Source organism: Macrobrachium nipponense, chromosome 2 (assembly GCF_015104395.2).
Source record: "Macrobrachium nipponense isolate FS-2020 chromosome 2, ASM1510439v2, whole genome shotgun sequence".
In the NCBI taxonomy this organism is placed as follows: domain Eukaryota; kingdom Metazoa; phylum Arthropoda; class Malacostraca; order Decapoda; family Palaemonidae; genus Macrobrachium; species Macrobrachium nipponense.
This window is the reverse complement of record NC_087201.1, coordinates 48,535,723-48,554,892: the sequence shown is the minus strand read 5'-3', so window position 1 is coordinate 48,554,892 and position 19,170 is coordinate 48,535,723.

The window sequence follows — 19,170 nt, the reverse complement described above, 5'->3', positions numbered from 1 at the left end:
GCGTTAGCAAAATGACGCAAAGATAAACTACGTAAGTATTGTAGTAATTTGAACATCGAATTCTCTACTACATCTTTCCTCGACGAGGAAGAGAGAAAGAAAGGAAAACGACTGTCCACGCTCTAATGAATGAGGCTTTTTAAAAGAACTTGACTCTTTACCAAGACTCTTTTCCAAGAAAAGGGAGTAATATCCGAATAGAGATCATCAAGAGAGAACCGAGGATCGAAAAGGACCGTTCAATGTTCTTATGATATTGGACATAAGACGTCCCTCTTTGAGCATTCATGGATCTAGTCTACAAGTCTTTTTCTTACTCCCACGGATGAGCCTCTGAAAATGAATGAGAGCTCTTCCGAAATTTGTTAACGAGTTTATCCGCTTAAACGATAAAAACGTTAAAATCTATGTCAATGAGAACTACCCCATTTATGAGGGGTCCCCCACTTAAATGACAAAACGTTTAATATCTTGACAATGGGGAAAACGTCCTTACTTGACAAAACTATTAGCACTTTGCTAATAGGGGAAACCCTTTAACATGACCGAAAGTCACCCAGGAATCCGAGTATATAATCTTCCCGATTCTCAGAGAAATCGATGAAGAGGAAAGAGGGATCGAAGAAAAATTCGGGTATGTTTCTCCGCTAACTCCGAATCCTTTTTTGTAAAGGAATGTCCTGTGGAGAGTCCTGAAAAAACCTCGTCTTGACGAGCGTTTATAAAGCGTCAAGCGTCCTAAGAAACGTCGTGAACAGCAAATAAGACGCCTTTACTCTCGCAAAGCGTCCTGCCGAGCTTCCACCGAAGCGTCCTGGCGAATGTCCACAAAAGCGTCCTCATAAGCGTCCTGCTGAGCGTCCTCCTGAGCGTCCTCAAAAGCGTCCTGGAAAGCGTCCTGCTGAGCGTCCTCAAAACGTCCTGCTTAGCTACGAGCGTGTCTGAGCAGAGAACACCAAGTCTTCTGAACGACGTTTCAGAGAGGAACTCGTTGAGCGCCCTGATGCATGCAAGGCCCGCCAAGAGGCGTCCTGGCGAGCGACCTTCCAACATCTCAATGTTACGACGAACCGCTTTGCAATATTGACGTTGAATATTTTCAAGGGACGTCCTCATGCGAGTCTCCATGGAGAGCCGCACCGCTGCTCCTGAAGTGTGTGAACACTAAAGGAAAGAGTATGGCTTTCGTCTTCAAGACGGGCCTTAAAGACCTTCATACCTTCTTACAAAGACAGTGGCCGCCTGTGCGACAACTTGCGTCTTAGTAATGCAAAAGACCATCTCCAGAAACGCACTCAGCAAAGGAACGCCGAGCGTCCAAAAGACACCCTCGCAAGGTGCTTGCCGAGCGTCCTGGAGAATGTCTCTACTATAGGACGTCGAGCACCTCCAAAAGCTTCTTCACGTCTAAATTGCCCTTCTTATGCCGAACCAGAGACATAAGTTGTTTGACTGTGCAAAGCAGCTTGCCGGACGTCAAACTTATCAGCTTGCTTTTTCGAAGAAAAGCGAACGTTACATAACGTATACGGAGCGCCATTAGGAGAGGAGACGAATACTGAGTTACTCCTCCAAAAGGTGGAATCTAGAATGTCCTTGATTACCAAATCCTTTTGAATGCTAGCGAGGTTGAAACAGCTCTAACTTCATGAGCGTTCACTCGCAGGAGGCTCAAATCACTCTTCTGGCAAGATGAATGAGCCTCCTTAATATTTCCCTTAGGAAAAGAGCCAGTGCATTCTTCGAAAAGGGTAAATGTGGTCTCTTCCTGAGCACCATACATTACCCGAAGGACCTCTACTTCCTCCGTTTATGTAAATATAACTCGAGAGCCCTGACAGGGCACAGGACTCTTTCATCCTCTCGTGACGAGAGAGAGAGAGGACGTGAAGCGTCCTCTTCTCTAAAGCTTCTTTAGGGGGCGCGAGTCCTTCCGAGAGCTCCAACCCCTGTGTGGGGAGGACGCCTCGGAGGACGAGAAGCAATCCTTTAAGATTCGTGCACGTGCTCGATCTTCGGCAGCCTGGGAAGCGACAACAGGACCTGCCGAAAGGAAGCCAGATCAGCATGAAAAACCCGTAACCGTCCTTCGGCTTTTGACATGCCCTCTCCCTGGTTTCCTGGGAGTCCGACAGAGGTCTAGGCCTAGAGGCGTTATGGGGCCGATCTGACGTTCCCTCCTAACGAGAGAGAGGACGTGAAGCGTCCTTTTCTCTAAAGCTTCTTAGAGGGCGCGAGTCCTTCTGAGAGCTCCAACCCTTGCGCGGGGAGGACGCCTCGGAGGACGAGAAGCAATCCTTCAAGATTCGTGCACGTGCACGATCTTTTAGCAGCCTGGGAAGCGTCAACAGGTTCTGCCGAAGGGACGCCAGATCGGTGGGGAGCCCCCGTAACCCTCTTGCGGCTTTCGACATGCCCTCTCCCAGAGTCCTGGGAGTCCGACAGAGGTCCAGGCCTAGAGGCATTATGGGGCCGATCTGACGCCCCCTCCACAACACAAGGGGCACTACACTTCACAACACTGATTGGAGAGCGAGCACTTTAGCCTAAGATTACTTGATGTAATCCTCTAGCAGACCCTTCTTCTAGGCCCGTAAGCCATACCACAGGGTTAGGCAAAATAAAATCTACAGGAGGTTAGAAGGTTCATTATTTCTAACTTCTGTTTACCTTTCTATAGTTTATCATATAATGTGGATGGAAAACTCCTGATTTTAACACGCTCTAAAATGCGTACATGAATCCTCCTTCTTCCGTAATCAGTCACACATTACACTAATTACATTGCTTATGCAAAGAAAACATGTAAACGTCATAAATACTAAGCGAGTGTCTACCGAAAGTTCCGGTAGCCTCACCTTACCATGCAGACAACAAAGTCTGAAACTAGGCTAACTAGCTTCAGACATCAAATGCAATGAAAAAATTTACGATAGCGTGTGCCTAGCCACAAATCCATTAATAATCGAAAGAATAATTAGGATACTTAAGCGGCTAATGAAGTTTTAAACAAAATCCTAGGCGGAGGTCTGTAAACAGTTGTTTACCGACCGGCGACAGAAAAAAATATGAATAGAAAATGGGAATAGTTCCTGATATCCGCCTCCCACGGCGGGAATGGGTACTACCACCTGGCCGCCCACTGCGTGTGCCGCGAATTTTTAAATTCTGTCGGACTTCAGAAAATACAGCTATATATATATATCTGTCAGGTAAGTTTCATGAACAAAACATATTTTACGAAGACCTCACATGCCTGTTTTAGTTCGTATGGCGCTTTCATATACTATCACATTATGTTGACAAAACTTCAGTCTTTTGAATGGTATGCTTAAATTTGTAATTGTATTCTTGTTTCATCAATTAAATATCGAGTGAGTAAGGCTGATCCACGCAATGACGATGGATCCACTGCAGTGTTTCCCCCTATGTCATTTCTTACGAAAGTTTCACATTTCCAGTGGAAGATAAATAAAAAACTTACTAAAGAAGCTGCTTCAATGATGGGACCTGGAACTGTTGTCTCTTAGTTTGTTAATGCTGATCGTGATTGCTTTGTGTGAAATAGCGTAAACTAAATCATAAACATATTGGATGGTTGTTATTGGTATGGAAAGTTAGACATCATATGTTGCTTTATATATATATATATATATATATATATATATATATGATATATATATATTTAGTATATATATATATATATATATATATAATGAGTGCACCGTGGCGAGTATTTCCTTTGAAATTGAATATTTCTATTGTGTTTTGGCTGTGTATTAGGAATTTACTTTTTTTTTTTTTGTCTGTCTGTCTGTCTGTCAGCTGTTATTAACCCCCAGGGGCTAGTAGTACTAAACAAGTTGAAATACATTTGACCCCCCAATCCCAAGTGGCTTTCGTATGCTCAGACCGTTTCCTTGCGGTCTGTGCAGAGAAAAAGTTATTAGAAATACTTTTTTTTATTTGTGGATGTGATTGATTTTTTTTTTTCTCTCTCTCTCTCCTTCTGAAATGTGTCAAAAGTAGCATGACATTTTTTACATAATTTCCTTTAGGCTATAGCATTACAATAATAAGTTTTATTTCAATTGTTTTGAAATAAACTTATCAAAAAGGAAAAAAATGCCCAAGGCTGTAGTTATACTGATTAATAATGAAAAATTTAATACACCTAGTATCAAATAGTCATTTGAATATAAATAGGCCTGTTTCCCTTATCATTTGCCAGCTGTCTCATGTTTAGGCATCTGAATAGTTGTCTTGGGCATATTACTGGTTTGTTATGAAAGTGTGAAATGAAGGGTAAAACTGTTTCAGCACATTAACTCATTCATTACATTTCAATATCTGTACATTAATTTGGTATAGTACAGCTTAAGCCATGATCTTTAGGATAGGCTGGCTGTAAAAGACCTTGTTTGTGTTTTCTGTGAATGATTTGCATAGGTAGCCTATGCATTACTTGCAAATCATAAATAGTATGTGACTAATGTTTCTTTGAAGTCCATATTTGGTTTACTGGGAAATGCTATAATTCAGAGACAGAAATCAGGAGAGAGAGTTTTTTTTTGTGAGAGAGGGAGAGAGAGAGAGAGTGAGAGTGAGTCTACTCATGTTCTAAACTATACATACTGCATAGTGTTTTGTATAGTAGGTTTTAACTACATATTGAAATGATCTTGTTACTGCTAACTTATTGATATTGTATGCTAGTACCATGCTATTAACACAAGTTACAAAATCAGGGTCATCCTTATAAGAAAGCAGCCTCATTGGAGTTAACATCAGTGCATTTGAGTGTCTGTTTTTCAGTGTGATTTTGTTGGATAGAGTATGCAGTATCACTTAAATTTGAGATAGGTTTGCTTAATTGGCCATTTGTGTATGTTTTTTAAGACTGGTTGGCATAATTTGAGCATTTTTTGCATATGAAAACAATAAAGAAAACATTCAGAATATACATTACATATATCTAATTATATCTATGTACACATTTTATAATTTATATATATATATATTATATGATATATATATATTATATATATCTATATATATATATATATATATATAATATATATATACAGGCAGTCCCCGGGTTACGACGGGGGTTCCGTTCTTGAGGACGCGTCGTAAGCCGAAAATCGTCGTAAGCCGGAACGACGCTTGGAAATATGTCTTAAACTAATAAAAAGTTATAAAAACCTTACTTGTAATCCTTTGGTTACACTACATGTTGTTTCCTGTAGTTTTATGTACAACCTGGAGTTATTTTCATAAAAGAATGCTGGTTCTTGAAGGTAAAAACTATTGTAATCCTCTGGTGACACTACATTCTTGAAGTTTTATGTACAACCTGGAGTGATTTTGCCAAATCTTGAGGCTACAAGAACAGCTGATTACTATTTACGTATCATATAGACTAATTAAAGTAACGTATCTTTAAATAGGCTTATATATTAGTATCAACAAAACATTTCCTGCTATGAGTCAGAGGCCGTTTAATGAAACGAACACTTCTCTGTCCTATCTGTTCAGAAAATAAATGTTACGTCAATCCCCGAGACGGTGACCATTGTTGCCAAGGCGTCTCTCTCTCTCTCTCTCTCTCTCTGATCAAATTAGTACTGGATAATGTCTCTCTTTGGATACTTCGATTTTGCCAAATCTTGAGGGCTACAAGAACAGTTGATTACTATTTACGTATCATATAGACTAATTAAAGTAAACGTATCTTTAAATAGGCTTATATTATTAGTATCAACAAAACATTTACTGGCAAGAGTCAGAGGCCGTTTAACGAAACGAACACTTCTCTGTCCTTACTCGGAGCGTCGGAAGACGCCTCTCTCTCTCTCTCTCTCTCTCTCTTCTCTCTCTTCTCTCTCTCTCTCTCTCTCTCATTGTAATCTAACCAGAAACTTCGTTTTGTTATTATTACTGGAAACAAGCAATGATTTTTTTTCATTATTTGTGCTTTTGGACTGTTATATGTAAACTTTGCGCACCGCAAGCTAGTATGTATTCATTCGCTCGGAAACTAGTTCCGCATATGAGGCGTCACTAAAAAACATAGAAAAATACGACATAAGTGTCGAAAATCATCATAACCTCAAAATTTTTGTTGTAATCTAACCAGAAACTTATTTTTATTAATATACTGTGCTAAACTATAAAGGAGTTTTATCATAGTATGAGTTTTTTTAAAAGCGTCGTTAACTCGGAGCGTCGGAAGCGTCAGCGTCGTAACCTCGGAACAAGCGTCGTAACCCAGGACGGATTTTTCCATTGAATATTTAAGAAAAAGCGTCGTAACCTCGGAACGTCTCCCCCGTAAGCCGGAACCGTCGTAAAACCCGGGGACCGCCTTTGTATATATATTATATATATATATATATATCTATTATATAAATATGATATATAAATATATATATATATATATTATATATTATAATATATATATCATAATACAGGTGGTTGCCCTGTATTCGTGGGGGGAATGCATAACATACACACTTTGTTTGTTAAAACTTAAGAAAAACCTACTAAATATTTGTATACTTGGTTTTCATACAATCAACTTACCTGTCAGATATATACATAGCTAAGACTCCGTCGTCCCCGACAGAAATTCAAATTTCGCGCCACTCGCTACAGGTAGGTCAGGTGATCTACCGGCCTGCCCTGGGCGGCAGGACTAGGAACCATCCCCGTTTTCTATCATATTTTCTCTGTCGCCGGTGGTATCAACATTGTTGCTATTACCTCCTGACTTAGATTCTAATTTCATCCTTTGATCATCGTTCTCGGCTTTTTGGTGACGTATCTGGATCGTGTTTTTGGCATTCGCTACGGTGGACTGGTTTTGGAATTGCTTTTGGATTTTTCTCAGTATGTCTGATTCAAATGTGAGTGTGAGAATGTGTGTGAATGTAGGCTGCAGGGTGAGGATACCGAAAGCTTCGGTTGATCCTCACACTGTATGCCGTAAATGTAGGGGGTTTCAGTGTTCTGCTAATAATACTTGTAATGAATGCGAGGGATTAAATGCAGAAGAGTGGAAGACTTTGACTTCTTATTTGAAGAAGTTAGAGAGGGATAGGGTTAGACGTCTGAAAGGTGTGAGTTCAAGGCCTATTGAGCCTTTTACTGATAATTCTAATCCTACTGATTTAGATTCTCCCTATGTATCTCATTCACAAAGTGTACTTTCGGAATCGGCCTCGGAAATCGCCAATCTGAAAGCTACGATTAGAGACATGAAGTCCAAGATGGCGGACTTACAAGGTAAGGCTAGTGAAAGTGAGCATTACAGTGAAGTGAGTTCTCCCAGTGTTGTGGAGGGGGCGTTTGATCGTCCCTGCGACGCTCCCAGGCCTAGACCTCTTCCAAGCTTCCATGCCCAGAGGAGAAGGAAAGTCGAAAGCCTTAAGGAGGTCGTGGGGAATCCCCAACGGTCAGACGTCCCTTCAGCTAGCTCTGTTTCGTGGCAGGCTGCTCAAGGGCGCTCTAGAAAAAGCTGTCCTTCGTGAGTGTTTCTCGTCCCTCCCTCTCCCTCACCTAAACGAGGGTGGAAGGAGTCGAATTTATCGAGACCTCTGAAGCGTCATATGAAAGAACCCGAAATTGATTCGAGCCCAGAGCGTTTCTCAGATGACGCTCCCTCTTCTATTAAGAAGGCAAAGGGGGCGTCAGCGTCACCCGACGAGTACGCAGAAGTACCCTTTCCTACTTCTCCCACGAGTGATGACGAAAGGCGTCATGCAGTTGACGTGGGAGAAGCTTCAAGGAGAATTATTATGGCAGTTCAAGAGCAACTGACCTCTCTAGTGGGAGTTTTAGCGCCTCGTAGGAAGGACGTTGCGCTGCCAATCAAGAAGTCTCGTCCTCTCTCCCCTGCTAAACGAGAAGCGTCATGCCAGACGTGAAGCTTCTAAACATCTTACAGAAGCATTCGGTTCAAGGTTTCGAGAGCGAGAGCGGTTGCTACGAAAGTTTCGTAACGCCAGAGAGACGAGAGACGTCTTTTAGACATGAAGCGTCTTTGAAAACTGTTAGTAGACGTGAAGCTCCGACCAATATTTTGGCGCCAAGTAGGACGCCTTTTGAGAGCGGAGCGTCTTCCAGGCGCGAGGCGTCATCCGGGGGTACGTCAGCAGCCAAGTAAGCGGGAGACGTCAGCCAGACGCTTGGCGAACGAGAATTCGTCATCCAGCGGGGAATTTTCGTCTTCTATTTATCAAGAGAAGCCTGAGCTTTTGGCGCCTTCCAAGGCTATTAAAGCGGGGAAGAGGAAAGAATATCATTCCCTTAGCCCCTCTCCTATTAGGAGTTTGTCTCCTCCAGAGGAGGAACGCCCAGAAAGGGGAGCGGAGACTCATTTAGATCCCGAGTTGGAAGGAAACTCGGATGATGAATTTCAAGGAAGAGAAGGACTGTCGAACTATAAGGTTTTGACTGCCTTGCTTCTTGAGGAGTATGGAGACGAATTGACTCCTGCCGCTCCTCCTTCTCCGCGCGCTCTGTTTTCGAGTGCTAAGACGAAGAAGCCTTTGTCTTTTCTCAAAATGAAGCCCACCATTTCAATGAAGAGGGCTCTACAATCCTTAGACTCGTGGATGAAGTCTAAGAAAGACTTAGTAAGAACGGTTTTCTGCATGCCTCCAGCGAGACTAGCTGGTAAAAGAGGCATTTGGTATCAGACGGGAGAGAATATGGGTATTGCTCTCCCGTCTACGTCAGAAGCAGACTTTTCGACCTTAGTTGACGCTTCACGTCGACAAGGTCTCAACTCGGCACGGATTACGTGGGGCATTTCTGAACTGGACCATCTCCTCAAGGGACTCTTTCATGTATTGGAAGTTTTCAACTTCTTAGATTGGTCCCTTGGGGTGATGTCCAAGAAAGCCCATGATTCGGAAGGAATCGAACCTGAAGCCCTTTTATGCATATTGTCTTGTATAGACAAAGCGGTACAGGATGGCTCTTTTGAAATATCCTCCTTGTTTGGAGCAGGTCTTCTAAAGAAGAGGACGGTATATGGTGCCTTCTTAACCAAGGCAGTCTCCCACGCTCAGAGGGCAGCGCTCTGATTTCGCTTTGTCTGACTGTATTCGCCTTTGTCTGACTTTTGTTTTCTCAGTTGGTGAAGGACATTGCTCATTCATTAACTGAGAAGGCGACTCAGGATCTTCTGACGCAGTCAGCAAGGAAGAAGAAGCCTGCTTCTACATCTGACAAGAAAGGACCGAGTACATCGGTTCAGCCCTTTCGAGGTGGTCCGACCTCCAGACCTCCCGCAAGAAGGAAGGCTCCGGAGAAGAGAGGTAGGTTCTGCCTTTCGTCCCTTTAAAAAGGGAAAATGAAGCTTCTCTCCTCCAAGCACCAGTAGGTGCCAGGCTCCTGGGATTTGTGGAGGCCTGGACACTTATAAACGCAGACGCGTCATCATTGGCTATAATAAGGAAGGGATATCGTATCCCTTTCCTGAACACTCCTCCCTAACGTCAATACCAAGGGAACTAACAGCCAAGTACAAGGATCCTGTGCTGAGGGATACTCTTCGATCGATAGTGGAACAAATGTGGGACAAGAGAGCGATAGAACTAGTACTGGATCAAAACTCCCCGGGGTTTTACAATCGCCTTTTTCTGGTTGCGAAAGCCTCGGGAGGCTGGAGACCAGTACTGGACGTCAGCTCTCTGAACAAATTTGTTCGGAAGGAGAAGTTCTCCATGGAGAATTCTGCTTCAGTCCTGGCGTCATTACGACAAGGAGATTGGATGGTGTCTCTAGATCTCCAGGATGCCTACTTTCACGTCCCGATCCACCCTTCATCGAAGAAGTACCTCCGTTTCATGACGGGGGGAAGGATCTTTCAGTTCAGAGCCTTGTGTTTCGGCCTGTCCACAGCTCCTCAGGTCTTCACAAGCCTGATGAAGAATGTGGAGGTTTCTTCACCTCAAAGGAGTAAATATCTCTCTGTATCTGGACGACTGGCTCATCAGGGCCAGATCAGAGAGACAGTGCTTGGAGGACCTAAAGTTAACTCTAGATTTGATCAAAGCGTTGGGATTGCTCGTGAACCTCGAGAAGTCTCAGCTGACCCCCAGACAGGACTTAGTCTATCTGGGGTTCGGATGGATTCTCGGGGTGGGGTTTTCGAGTATTTCCTTCGCAAGAGAGAATCGCAAAAGGTTTGCGGATAGTCTCTCTCTTCTTAAGGAAGGAACATACGTCGGCGAGGGAATGGTTGAGCCTTCTAGGGACCCCTTTCCTCGCTCGAACAGTTCTTCCCACTAGGAAAGACTTCATTTACGTCCGCTTCAATTCTTCCTCAAGAAGTCTTGGAGTTGGAAAACTGGACAACTTTCGGACGTATTTCCCATTCCAGTGGAGATAAGATCGCACCTGGAATGGTGGTTGCCCCCTCTGGAAGAGAACAAAGGGATCTCTCTAAGGACACAGAACCCAGACCTAGTGTTGTACTCCGATGCGTCGGAGAAAGGTTGGGGAGCAACATTAGGCTCGGAAGAGGTGTCAGGCACCTGGGAACCAGCACAGGTGACTTGGCACATAAACTGCAAAGAGCTCTTTGCCGTGCATCTGGCTTTGAAGAGTCTAGAACCTCTGGTGTCGAACAAAGTAGTGCAAGTAAACGTGGACAACACCACCGCACTTGCCTACATTCGAAAACAGGGAGGGACTCACTCCTCGTTCCTTTACGAACTGACGAGAGACCTTTTGCTTTGGACGTCTCACAGGAACATCTCCCTTTCTGACAAGGTTCGTACAGGGAGTAAAGAATGTGAGGGCGGACAGACCTCAGCAGGAGGAACCAGGTCCTTCATACAGAGTGGACCCTACACGAGGAAGGTGTGTCTAGATCTCTGGTCGCTGTGGGACACCTCATGTAGATCTCTTCGCCACAGTTCATTTCCAAAAGGCTGGCAGTCTTTTGCTCGGTCGCGGAAGATCCAAGAGCTCTTATGGTAGACGCCTTCCTGCTAGATTGGTCTCGAGTAGACGTATATGCTTTTCCTCCATTCAAAATCCTGGGATTAGTAATGAAAAAGTTTGTGGCGTCAAAGGAGACGAGGATGACATTAATAGCCCCCTTTTGGCCGGCCCAAGATTGGTTCACGGAGGTGGTAGAGTGGATCGTAGACTTTCCAAGATCCCTACCAAGAAGGACGGATCTTCTCAGACAACCACACTTCAAGAGGTACCATCAAAACCTCCCCGCTCTCGCTCTGACTGCCTTTCGACTATCGAAAGACTTGTCAGAGCGAGAGGGTTTTCTCGTGAAGTGGCAAGCGCGATCGCGAGAGCACGCAGAACCTCCACTACGAAAGTATATCAATCGAAGTGGGAGGTTTTTAGAAGGTGGTGTAGATCCAAGAAGTGTCCTCCTCCACTACCTCATAGCGGAAATTGCTGATTTCCTTCTATTCCTGAGAGAACAATCTCATCTAGCTGTATCCACAATAAAGGGATACAGAAGTATGCTCTCGGCTGTCTTCAGGAATAGAGGATTAGATCTGGCAGATAATAAAAATCTCCACGATCTCAATAAGGTCATTTGAGACTTCAAAGTCGAAGGAACCGGTCCCTCCGAACTGGAACCTAGACGTGGTCCTCAAGTTTCTTTCATCTGAAAGATTCGAACCTCCTCATCTGGCTTCGTTTCGAGACATCACCAGAAAATGCCTATTCCTACTATCTTTAGCTACAGCAAAGAGAGTTAGTGAATTACATGCTCTGCAAGATAAAGTAGGTTTCAAGGGAGACTCAGCTATTTGCTCGTTTAAGACACTGTTTTTAGCTAAGAATGAGAATCCCTCGAATCCCTGGCCTAAATCATTTGAAGTCAAAGGCATATCGAGTCTCGTAGGAAGAGAAGCAGAAAGATCTCTATGCCCTGTAAGAGCTCTAAAGTTTTACATTCAGAGAAAGCATCAGATGGGAGGCTCTAGACAAGGTCTTTGGTGCGCGGTAAAAGACCCCACAAGACTGATGTCCAAGAATGCGCTGGCATTCTTTGTGAGGAACGTCATTACAGACGCACATAAGGTCTGTTCTGACGAACAGTTACAACTGTTGAGAGTTAAAGCTCATGAAGTGAGAGCAGTAGCGACGTCTCTCTCGTTTCATAAGAATATGTCGCTTAAAAACATCATAGATACGACATTTTGGAGATGCAACTCAGTATTTGCATCTCATTACTTGAAAGACGTTCGTGTGACATATGAGAAGTGTTTTTCTCTAGGTCCTTTCGTATCGGCGGATACGATTCTGGGTACGGGAGCCGACACCAATCCTTAAAAGTATATACTTTTCTTCTTTTTCTTTTTAGATATGGTCTGGATCTCTTCGAACAATGGAGGACTTGGTTTAGCACGGGCGGCCGTCTATGTTGTTCAGTAAGAGAATCTTGTCATATCTAATTAGATGAGTATAATTTTTTTTTAGAAATTATGTATGTGTGCGTAGTGGTTTTGAGTTACGGTTGTTGTGACGAGTTCGGGGATAACTCGGAACAATCCTTAGTTCTAACATATGGTTAGGATCAGGTGGTCGGGATTGGTTGTGTGCTCCTTCATAAGGTGTATTGTCATATAAGTGGATCAGCACCCATTGACAAAGTCCTTTTAGGCTCTGCCGAGTAAGCGGATAAGACCCCATCGGCAGACCCACAAGAACTCTTGGCCATAGATCATATATCTCGCTAAAGTTTCTTGAGGTGATGCAGACTACTGGGCAAACACCCACGAAGTCTACCACCTATCAGGTAGGAACCAAGGTTTTATTTATACCTACAACATATGTTGTTTACCTGTCTATTCCATATAGTAGCTGTCTCTTACCCTCCACCGAAAGGTGCCAATCAGCTATGTATATATCTGACAGGTAAGTTGATTGTATGAAAATGATATTGTTATGTTACAATAAAGTTTCATACATACTTACCTGGCAGATATATACAATTAAAGGCCCACCCAGCCTCCCCGCAGGAGACAGGTGGAAGAGAGAAAATATGATAGAAAACGGGGATGGTTCCTAGTCCTGCCGCCCAGGGCAGGCCGGTAGATCACCTGACCTACCTGTAGCGAGTGGCGCGAAATTTGAATTTCTGTCGGGGACGACGGAGTCTTAGCTATGTATATATCTGCCAGGTAAGTATGTATGAAACTTTATTGTAACATCATAATATCATTTTTTTAATAGTTTTATTATGAAAAGTGCATTTAATAATGAAATTGAATAAAAAAAAAAACAGGAATTTGTGGATATTTCTTATAGAGTAATACCGCAGAAAGGTGAATTTTCCGTGAACAATTGGGGAAATGTTCCAGAGAGAAATCTGCAAATGTGAGAGTTCGCGATTATGGAGAACACAAATACGGGGGTTCACTGTATACTATATGCACACACTGGTACCTCATTTGTGAAAAGTTTATGTTGAACATTCCTTTTTTTTTTTTTTTTTTTTGTCGAACCAATACTCACACATTGATCTGACTGATTATCTTGTTTATACTTGTATTCAATGGCCTATTGCATCCTACAAGAAAAACTGTATTAGCATGATTTTTCCTTTACAATATATGATTTAATGATAACCATATTCAACAAGATAAATACAAGAATAAAAATTCCTATATAAAATTTAGTACAGTGGTACCTTGAGATACGAAATTAATCCGTTCCGAGGCGGCCTTCGTATCATGAGTTTTTCGTATCTTGAACCGCATTTTACATGTAAGATGGGTAGTCCGTTCCAAGCCCTCCAATAACACCCCAGTAAATTTCATAATAAAGCTAAATTGACCTATAAACAATGAAATACTACAACAATTTGGACCATTCAATACCTAACTTAATACGTACTGCTAATATGTACTACATAGTACCAGTAAATAAAGTGTATTAGTGTACATGGTATACAAGAAATACTGTACGTACATCTGTATGCATGTAGTAAAATGTGGAAGCTTACCTCTAGTGAGGCTATCTCCGAAAGTGGCGACGGAGGAGGACAAACGGCAGATACGTACACTTAACTTTACGAAACCTAAAAAAAATGCCAGGAAAACATAAACTAAGCTTTATGAAACACATTAACAAAACTGTAACACTTAACTTTACAAAAAACTTAATATATTATACATATATATATATATATATATATATATATATATATATATATATATATATATATATCAGTATTATATATATTAATGTTTTTTTTTTTTAATACGTATTTTACAAAATTTCTATTTCTTCACCACTGAATGGATGCCAGTCTGTTTACGGAATTTTTCGAACCACCCATGAGAAGCCTTGAACTCTGGGGTTGCTGTCGAGGTCCCCTCTTCTCTGTTGTCTTCGGCTTGGGCAATCAAATCGCTGAAAATAGCGCTGGCCTTCTGGCAGGTTGCAGTCTTGGTTATCGTATCGCCAGCGATTTCTTTGTCCTCAATCCATAGAAGAAGCAGCCTCTCCATTTCATCATGCACATGGCTCCTCTTGTTGGACAAAATAGTTACGCCCTTGGAAGGTGTAGCTGCTTTGATGGATTCCTTCTGCTTAAGGATGGTGCCTATCGTCGATGGATTTTGGCCGTATTCCTTAGCGATCACACTCTACCGCATGCCAGCTTCATACTTTTTTATTATCTCATTTGGACCCATGTCTATACTGTATGTAATTAAGTTATGTAGTATACTAATTAAGTTTTCACACAACACTATAAAGTAGTACAACTAAATCACTAACACAAATTTACGGTAACAAACTAAATTGTATATGTGAACGAACTATTTCCGCGTGCGTACAATAACGCTGGTGAGAAGCAATGGCTGAAGAAGAACGCCGCTATATATGGTGCATGATGGGATCATGGGAGAGATGCTGACCAATAGGAGAGCAGGATCTTATGGCGGTGACTAGCATCAGGAACCAATGGGAGAGCGGTAGGATGGTGGTGAGTCTACTCAATTGGCGGCGCGCCAGTTTTAAAATTGTTATCGGTGGTCTGGGCGAATCTTGGACTTTACAGCAACAACCTTTCGTATCTTGAACAATTTTCGTATGTAGAGCCACAAAAATCTTCGTATTTGCTTTCGTATCTAGAGTTTTTCGTAAGTTTAGCCTTTCGTATCTCGAGGTACCACTGTATAAGAAATGTATACATAATCATAAGTCACTGTGATGGGGTCACATGCAGATGACTTGAGACTGAACAAGGCAGTGTTGATATTGTGGAGAAAAGAATGTTAAAATATTACTACAGTGGTACCTCGAGATACGAAATTAATCCATTCCGAGGCGGCCTTCGTATCATGAGTTTTTCGTATCTTGAACCGCATTTTACATGTAAAATGCCTAATCCATTCCAAGCCCTACAAAAACACCCCAGTAAATTATATTTCCAGGCCTACACACGTTCTAGGGTTACAATGCCGATATGACAGAAGAAATATGACTCCAAAAAGGCAAAATACTGTACATACTTGAGTAATATTCAACTGCTTGTAATGTTCAACCCCATTTTTACTGTATATATTAGTACTTTAGCGTATGTCCCTTAGCAATAAGCCTAGCCTATGTTAGCAGTTGCTACTGTAGCCTAGTCTATGATTCTGACATCTAAACCTAAGAAGCTAAAAGCTTAGAATAAGCCAATGAAATGTATAAATAATCAGTATGTACTCATTTCAAATAATTATTAATTAATCATTAAATATAATACACACACACACACACAAAACTTCCCAATTGTTTGTTTACATTCAGCTCTTATGAGTACCGAACGATCGCCAAGCAATCACTTTAACTAGCACACAGTAAGCCATAAATTTTCATTAGTATCTCTCTTCAACTAATGAAACTACCAAACAGTATAATAACCATTCATTTCTATTCTTTATTCTATCTTTACCTAATGGTGATACTGAGTTACTGACAGCTATAATGAAACATATGCGTAATATTGAAACAGAAGAAGAATTCTAGAAAATACATATTTGTTGGCTTCGATGATAGCAGTCTGATTTATTTTATATATGATATCTAATTCACAATTTGTTTATTAAATGTATTGCACGTACTCATTTCAAATAATTATTAAGTAACCATTAACTATAATAAACAATAAAAAAAAAAACTTCCATACTTCTGTTTACATCCAGCACTTACGAGTACCGAACGATCGCCACGCAATCACTTTTTCCTAGCACACAGTAAGCCATAAATTTTCATTATCTCTCTTCAACTACTGAAACTACCAAACAGTATAATAACCATTCATTTCTATTCTATTTTTTTTTTTTTTTTTTTTTATATGTATTGCATGAATAAGTTTTTCAATTTACAGCATCCTTTTACCAATAGAATACATGGAGCACAAGGGGTTGGTGCTGACCAATAGGAGAGCAGGATCTCATTGGGGGTTGACTAGCGATCAGGAACCCGAATGGGATAGCGGGAGGATGGTGGCGAGTTTACTCAGTTGGCGGCGCTCAAGTTTTAAAATTGTTCTCGGTGGTCCAGACGAATCTCGGGACTTTACAGCAACATACAGCAACAACCTTTCGTAACTTTTTCGTATGCAGAGCCAAAAAATCTTCATATTTGCTTTCGTATCTCAAGTTTTTCGTAAGTTGAGCCTTTTGTATGTTGAGGTACCACTGTGTGTGTATATATATATATATAATATATATATATATATATATATATATATATATATATATATATATATATATATATAAACTCCAGGTCATGAATGTTATCGTATCTTAATTTGAGTGATTCTAATATAATAATCTTTTGTGGCAATTCCTCCTTATTTTCAATTTGAGGTAGTACAACTGTACCCTGGATATAATTAAGCATGTCATGGCTTTTCACTGTTACATTTACCCCTTGAATTTCTTTTATGTTCTGAAATGTTTCTGACTGGGCTTTTGTTGTGGCTTCAATCAGCCATTTATTAAATTTCAGTGCTCTGAAACTCATTTCGCTTGTTGGGTGTAAGCTTAATTATTTTTTCTCTAAAACATAGGAAGAAATTTTCCTCTCTGTTTTGAGAACAAGAAATCTGTCCCAAAAATATGGTCAAAATGAATTAATGTTGGGTCAGGTTTGTACATTTTTCTTTTCTTATCATTTCTTATTAATGGCTCATATGGTGCCATCGTTGTTATGGTAGGCTTATTGTCTTGGGTGAATCTAGTAGCCAAGTCTAATTCCACGCTGGGGTCATCAACATTAGGGCCTAATACAGAATCCATACACACGAAAGTGTTGTTTTCAGCCAGGTAGTCCTCCATCCACCATGGAGCCCAGCAATGGAGGGATGTGGAATGCCAAATTGAGAGGCCACTTCCTGGTTATACACCTGGGCCCGCATACTCAAAACAAGCCTTACACAAAGGTGTCTGTTGACAAATGGCGCCTTTCCCAACGGCTCGCCGAAGGCACCTTTTGACGAAGGCGGAATCCTATACACAGATTTTCAAAGGCGCCCTTGACATGCCTTTGCACGAAAAGGGTGCTTTTTTGACAAAGGTGCTATTGGATAGTCCAGCCAATCACATTGCCCATATAGCGTGCCTAGAGAATGAGAACCAATCACGATACTGCAGCTTATCAGCTGATTGTTGATGGCAGAGCAATTAAGGAGCATCGGAGAGCGACACGATGGACCCTGTGGCAAAGAAAAGGAAGTAACCTCCCTTCACTGAAGCAGAATTGTATATAATAGTGACACATGTGGTGAAAAGGAAGGCGGTAATAGTTGGAAGCTTCTCAGAGATGGGTATGACAAGGAATTTGAGAGATGTTGCATGGTGAGAGGTGACCGCAGCTATGGGCAGTGTCAGCCCCATCCAAAGACTTTGGAAGGATGTTAGAAAAAAATCCAAGGATTATTGCTCTTATGTAAAAAACAAAATGGCCCAACATACAACTAAAATGAAGAAGACGGGTAAGATTTTCTGACATAGCCTAGGCATAGGCTACTAGCTTAAGTTAGCCTAATTTAGCATAGACTAATTTCCATACATACCTAGATTGAAGCAAGTTTTGGCTAGGCCTTGGCTTATGTTGTACTGTTAACTTCATGCTAGTTATGATATATGCTAGGCTATGCAAAAGTATCCTATGATATTGCTTGGAAATAAATGTTTTAGCATAAGCTGTGATGATATGCTTAGGCCCGTGGGTATTATTGCATAAGTTGCCAATATGCCGTGCCTAATCAAATCATTTTTTTTATATATATTTTACACAATTCTAAGACATTTTTCTTGTATGGCATTTCTGCCACAAATGAATGTTAACCATTTAATCTTAGGGTAAAAAGTTAGGGAGCTCTTGAAGAATAGCAGTCCCACACGAACCTGGGAACCTATTCACTAGGATAAAACTGGGGTCCGTATTGTTAAAAAGGTCTCATCTACAAGACCGATTCTTAACCTAGCCTATTATACCTTTCTTGTCCCCGGGTTGTTGGGTGTGGAGATGGGGTGAGGAGAAATGGCTCCAGCGGATACCCACTATCACCTGCAACAGAAAAAATGTCTATAGATTTAAATCATGTATAGACACATTCATAAGGTATTGTTATTAGTTCTCATAATTTTGAAAACCACATTAGTTAAGTACTGCACTGTCTTAGGAATTTGTAATACAGTACTAGGAAATACATTACTTTAACCACAGCTTATTTATATGCAGTATATTACTGGTACCTTTACTTGAAAATTAGTATCACAGGACCTGTAAGTACACAGAAAAAAAAGTTGTTTCTCGTTTGGTTGTTCATGGTTGTACACGTTTACGCAATGAGTATAACGTGAAAACCATACTTACACACCAAGCACAGCTTGTAAATATTGTATAATAAAGGTATGAATAAATAAGAACATGATACTCCTCTTATACTCCCCAAGAAGATGCATATTTCCATAGACACCATTTTGGAAGTGACCTCGTAGTGGGCAGTTGTGAAGTGGATCCAAAGGGTCTCTGTACCTCCTCTCCTGTCACAACTGCCGAGCTGCAAAATGCGCAACCGGGGCTTCTATCACAAAGTTTATTGATGTTCTCACTATGCCTACAATTAGGTATCTTAGATATATTGTGATAATCAATCTAAAATCATTT